The following is a 6280-nucleotide window of genomic DNA, read 5'->3' on the forward strand; positions in this document are numbered from 1 at the left end:
AGCTAGCTGAGCATACCAGCAGAGCATTTTTCGCACTATATTTTGGAACGCTCTGCTAGATTGCTTACCCAGCTGAGCTTGCCAGCAGAGCATTTTTACACTATATTTAGGAATGCTCTGCTGGATTGCCTAGCCAGCTGAGCATTTTTAACACTATATTTAGGAATGCCCTTCTAGATTGCCTAGCCAGCTGAGCAATTCAGCAGAGCATTTTTACACTAAATTTTGGAATGTCCCGCTAGATTGCTTAGCCAGCTGAGCATAACAGCTAAGCATTTTTACACTATTTTTAGGAATGCCCTGCTAGATTGCCTAGCCAGCTGAGCATACCAGCAGATCATGTTTACACTATATTTTGGAATGCCCCGCTAGATTGCTTATCAAGGGAGCATAACAGCAGAGCATTTTTACACTATATTTTGGAATGTCCCGCTAGATTGCTAAGCCAGCTAAGCATAACAGCAGAGCTTTTGACACTATATTTTGGAATGCCCCGCTAGATTGCTTAGCCAGCTGAGCATACCAGCAGAGCATTTTTACGCTTTATTTTGGAACACCCCGCTAGATTGCCTAGCCAGCTGAGCATATATACCAGCAGAGCATTTTTACACTATATTTAGTAATGGCCTGCTAGATTGCTTACCCAGCTGAGCATACCAGCAAAGCATTTCTACACTTTATTTTGGAATGCTCTGTTAGATTGCTTACCCAGCTGAGCATAACAGCAGATCATTGATTTCCCTATTATAAATCGAAATGCCTTTTTGCTTAGCTCACTGTTAACTGCTAACTTCTCACATACTTCAATGATTTATATCTTACAATGATAGTATTTCTAGTTATGCCTCACGTCTTTATATAATAATCCATGTTTTTTACGTTTATAATTCAATCTGATTTTGTCATAATAAAGACACTCCCACTGTTGCACTTCAAGCTTTTAGTTTTTGAACAGAAATTAAACTGGTGGTATTTCATTTTACGTGATATCCTCGAACGCACCTTTAGCCGTGTACAAATTGCACCTCACGGCTTTTTTCTCTTTTATTATACAAAATATGAAGTTATTATAAATTGTTGATAATTCTTTTGTACGAGTCGAACAGAATCAGCATGTTTAACGGCTTCTTCATTTCACTTTTTTGACATTTTGATTGAACTATTATATTTTTTGTATCTTCATTCAAATAAGGCTGTAATTGATATAGATTTTGACCCTGAAAATGGAAGTGAGACTAGATGAAGTACGATATGCATTTGATATAGATATTTTGCAATCCGAAAATGAAGACGAGGCTATATGGTGTTTGGTATGCATTTGATATACATGTACATGTGCGATATATAATTGATATGGATGTTTTGTACTTCTGAAATGGAAACGAGGCTAAATTGATAATATATTGGATCCAATAATAATTTCTATTGGAACATTACGCGGTGTAAACGACAAATAATGAGACACACATCATCATCAACAACAACACTATCGTAACAAATGCAGTGTCAGCAATAAACTTTATTTTATATCGCATAAGATATTTTATTAAGGTACGTTTGGAAAAAAGTGTTACATAAAACTATGGTGCACCATATAGCACCATTTTCATAAAGTATTTCTATACATTTGGACAATGCTTTTGATATTTTATTAAATGAAAGATAGGAAATGTATAAATGAACTAATTCGGTAGTGGGGAACCAACCGAAAGCATCAAAACCCATGCAGTCTTTTTGCCCATCTTCAGTTCATTTTCCGTTTTGTTAGTTACACAATTTCCAAATTAATCAAGACCCCAGTCCTTTCCAAATTTTTCTTCATTGCACACGTACTTGTTTTATAATTTCCACAACACGTCCTCAATTAATTTGTTTTTATCATTTAAATTTCAACCCAGCTTTCTATACTTTGATTTTTAAAAATCTTTCATAATAATCCAAGTTCAACCACTTTCCATAATCCATATGACCAGCTTTTGATCATGATTACATCTCTAATCTCTAAACGATGTACATGTATATCATGAAATTGATCGTCTAAATGATTTTTTTTCGACATTCTTTGCATCCCGATTGACGCCGTGACTTCTAACCGCTATAATATGCGCCAAATTCCTACGCAGTGGTCCCCCTTTGCTTTGCTGCGGAGCACAGACTATTTGAGCGTAATACCGATTGACACAGTGACTTGTCGCTCTGCGCCAAACTCCTACGCAGTGGTCCCCCTTTGCTTTGGTGCACAGACTATTTGAGCGTAATTCCGATTGACACAGTGATTTCTTGTCGCTATGCGCCAAACTCCTACGTGGTGGTCCCCCTTTGCTTTGCTGCACAGACTATTTGAGCGTAATCCCGATTGACACAGTGACTTCTTGTCGCTATGCGCCAAACTCCTACGCAGTGGTTCCCCCTTTGCTTTGCTGCACAGACTATTTGAGCGTAATCCCGATTGACACAGTGACTTCTTGTCGCTATGCGCCAAACTCCTACGCCGTGGTCCCCCTTTGCTGCGGAGCACAGACTATTTGAGCGTAATACCGATTGACACAGTGACTTGTCGCTCTGCGCCAAACTCCTACGCAGTGGTCCCCCTTTGCTTTGGTGCACAGACTATTTGAGCGTAATTCCGATTGACACAGTGATTTCTTGTCGCTATGCGCCAAACTCCTACGTGGTGGTCCCCCTTTGCTTTGCTGCACATATTATTTTAGCGTAGCCAATCAAATCACTTTGAGGAGTTTGGCTATGCGCTGAAACAAGACGCAGAAAAAAAATCACAAGAAATGTTTGGTTTAAACAAAACAGTTAAACATACTGTTTAGTTTCAAATCTTTTTTCTTAATTAGAATACAGTATAAAGTGAAAATGATTGTCAATTTAATGTGTGCAATTGTTAGAGATCTCAGCATTAAGGAATCAAATTAAAAGGGTCCGGTAATAGTTCTGATCCTGACAACTGATTCTAATAAATAATCATCATTAGTTTTCATTACCACCAGCGTATTGTTAGTAAATATAAGTTGGAATCACCAACTTATTTTTTAAAAGCCCATTGTGCCTAAGAAATGCTTTCATTTTTATACCATAATCTTTTGCTGATTTTGTTATGTTGGAAATAGGTATAATATTATATTATATTAAAGTATTATTTAAATTTATTTTCTATGGAAGTCAAAATACTACTTTGTTCACATTTTGCTACCTTACCAACACATTGCTGCATATTCGGTGCTTCTTCTTCGGTTGTTTAACATCATTCTAACAAACTCTTAATACACTATCAAAACATTATTAACCAAAGATTTGTCATTTCTTAAGAACTTGAAAAATATGGATCACATTTATTCATGGTACTCGTACACAAATTGCCAATAACAGAAGAAAGGAATTGGTTTTATTAACACAAATGTCATTTCAAACTATCCTATAGAATTATCAAGTGATCATTGTGACTTACAAGATTTGACCGGAAGTAGAATTCTTTTAGCCCATGCAGCAGATCTATAAGTTTATAAAATGTTGATAATCTCCAAACCATCACTCCCCTCAAACACAACGTCTCCTGTGTCACCTCCCACATCATTTCTGGCTCCCGAATCAGTAACCATGTGAACTGTGTCAGCGTCTCTCCTCCTCGTGCCATATTTCTTCTCATTCGCCTGCTTTTCGTCTACTATTACCCGGCTCTTCGCCTCGTCTAAAATAAAAACGTCACTTCTCGATTGTTTCGCTGGAATATACGGGAAACCAGGCAGAATTTCTTGATTTCCTCGTAATTCTAAAACGCTAGATGACTTATATACCCTCGTTACGACGAGATCGTCTTCATTTATTTCACTTTGTTTTTTGTTTCCCCTGAAACAACAAAATAAAATGTCCAGGATTCTATCTATTACTCTTGATCTTCTTGTCTCGCGATTGCCTGGCATTTTTACTTAACAGCTTATTCTGCGTTAGATTATGTGGTATTTACTTGTGCATAGCAACAACGTCATGTGGCGTCACAATTTGAAAACTCGCGTTTGAAAGATCACGAAGCCCGAGAATAATATTTTATACTTCTTCACTATCCTAATTAACACCCATTATCCTTCTTTTCTGTAATGAATATGACTAAGAAGAAAAAGAAGAAGAAGAAGAAGAAGAAGAAGAAGAAGAAGGAGAAAACACAAAAACACCACCATAAGAACTGTTGTCAACGAGTCATTGGATTTTCATAGATTTCTGACGTCACGTGACGATGACTTTAAGCACAGAAGGTTAGATATCTTTTTTTAAAAATTTGTTTGAACACAAAGTGATAGTCCATGTAACCATTAAGCAGTTGTACCGGAAGTGTTAAGCCTTTGACACCAATATAGAGCCAGACCAGGCTGCACATCTGTATACATGATTTTATAACCTGGTATACAAAATCCCCTAAACTTTTAATTGACTGTTTCAAAGTCAAGAACGGCTAATCAATTAAACAAAAATCAGGTAAAGGGTTACAGTGTATAAATATGGTGGAACAATTATTTTCTGAATTAAAAAGAAATTCTTCCAAAATGCTTGTATGAAATAAATATAGTATATGCAGTAAATTGCCGCAATCTGACTAAAGTTCAAATCTACTTAAGTTATTCAAATCAAATGCGAAGCTGCTTTTGATCGTTACTAAACGGATAAAACCTTACTTAAAATACCAGAATAATACTTTTTTCCCGGAACAATTTATTCTGTTTACTTACAATTTATATTCGTTTGAATCAAATAATAGAGACACTCTATATGTTATAAGTCTTTCGAGAACAGAGTATAAGATTCTGAAACCTATATAATTTTACTATTGATAAAGTTTATAATAATATTGCATTAGACATAGTTTTTTATACCCCATAAGCACAACTTATAATGTGAAGCTAATTCTCTTCATGCATATTACTTTTCACGACTGTGAATATTCCAGTGACACTGTGAACTTTGGGCCTCCTGACTGAGCATTTTTCACTTACGAAATATTTGCTAGTCAGCGCCCTCTCTGTAAACATTTCTCACTGAATACGTTACTTACAGAACGTTTTTTGTCTTATCTATGGTGGCCGGTAGCGTCCATTTTAAAGCCGAGAGAAGTTTTACCGTCACATCGGCAACTTTAAAATCCGCGAGAGTATATGCCGATATTGTATATTATCCCACTCGTGCCGATTTTGCGACTCCGTAAAATGGTATTGCACGGCCGTGCATATATTTTGACGTGACATCATTAGCGTTATACAAATTTATTTCATGCTTTCCAGTGTTTTATTGTAATATATCAGATGATTATATTCTGATAAACCACTAGTGAAATTTATAAAATATAATTTTCACTGTAGCCGGACTATATCTAAATGCGGATGAATAGAAAATCATAACGAAATGAAATAACAGGCAGAAATAAATGCTGTCATGCGTAAATTTTGCTTCTTTAGGAAAAGAAAGTCAATGTCATCATACATCATGTTAAAAATGAAACAAAATTAGACAAAATTTAACAGAACTATATTTCAAAATTAATGATGTGACGTCATAATGTGATGACGTCACAAAGGAGAATGCGCGACGTTACGCGGCAAAATCAGTAAAAAATACTTAAAATCACTTAAAAAGCATGAAATAAAAAGAAAATTTATTTGTTTTACATATAAGATTGAAATATATTTCATTCGTGAACACCAGCTATTATATTTTCACTCGTGGCTACGCCACTCGTGAAAATATGGCATCTGGTGTTCACTCAGTGAAATTATATTTCAATCTTACATGCAAAACAAACAAATATCCTCTATATACAGTAGTGTAAAGACGCGCTAAATGTTAGCGTTATACTATTGGCCCTTCAATGAAAAATGACTCTTTTTTCACTTTAATTAAAAGGTCTTTATTTTGGGTATGTGATATGTAGGATATTGAATAAGTGTAAGTTCAATACTGAATCTATTGCACGAGTTGGCTGATAAAGACTCTCGAGTTTTTCTGTCACAATACTATCGTAAAATGTCAAGTTTTACGACCATTTCTGTCTTCATCATAGTACCATGTAGTAGACTAAGCCACGCAAACATATGCCTACTTTAGATAGCCGATTGCGGCCATTATCAACCGCGATATTTTGTTTTGATGCATACCTAGTTTGAGCATTGAGTCTCGAATTTTTGTGCCGGGAAATGTAACTTTTAAAAAGTCGTGGAACCTTTCTTTTTACAAAATCTCGGTTGAAAATTGGTATTACTCGCCGCCATTTTTTTGAGACCGTTGT

This window comes from Ruditapes philippinarum, unplaced genomic scaffold (assembly GCF_026571515.1).
Source record: "Ruditapes philippinarum isolate M1 unplaced genomic scaffold, ASM2657151v2 ctg4871_1_1_1_1, whole genome shotgun sequence".
In the NCBI taxonomy this organism is placed as follows: Eukaryota; Metazoa; Mollusca; class Bivalvia; order Venerida; family Veneridae; genus Ruditapes; species Ruditapes philippinarum.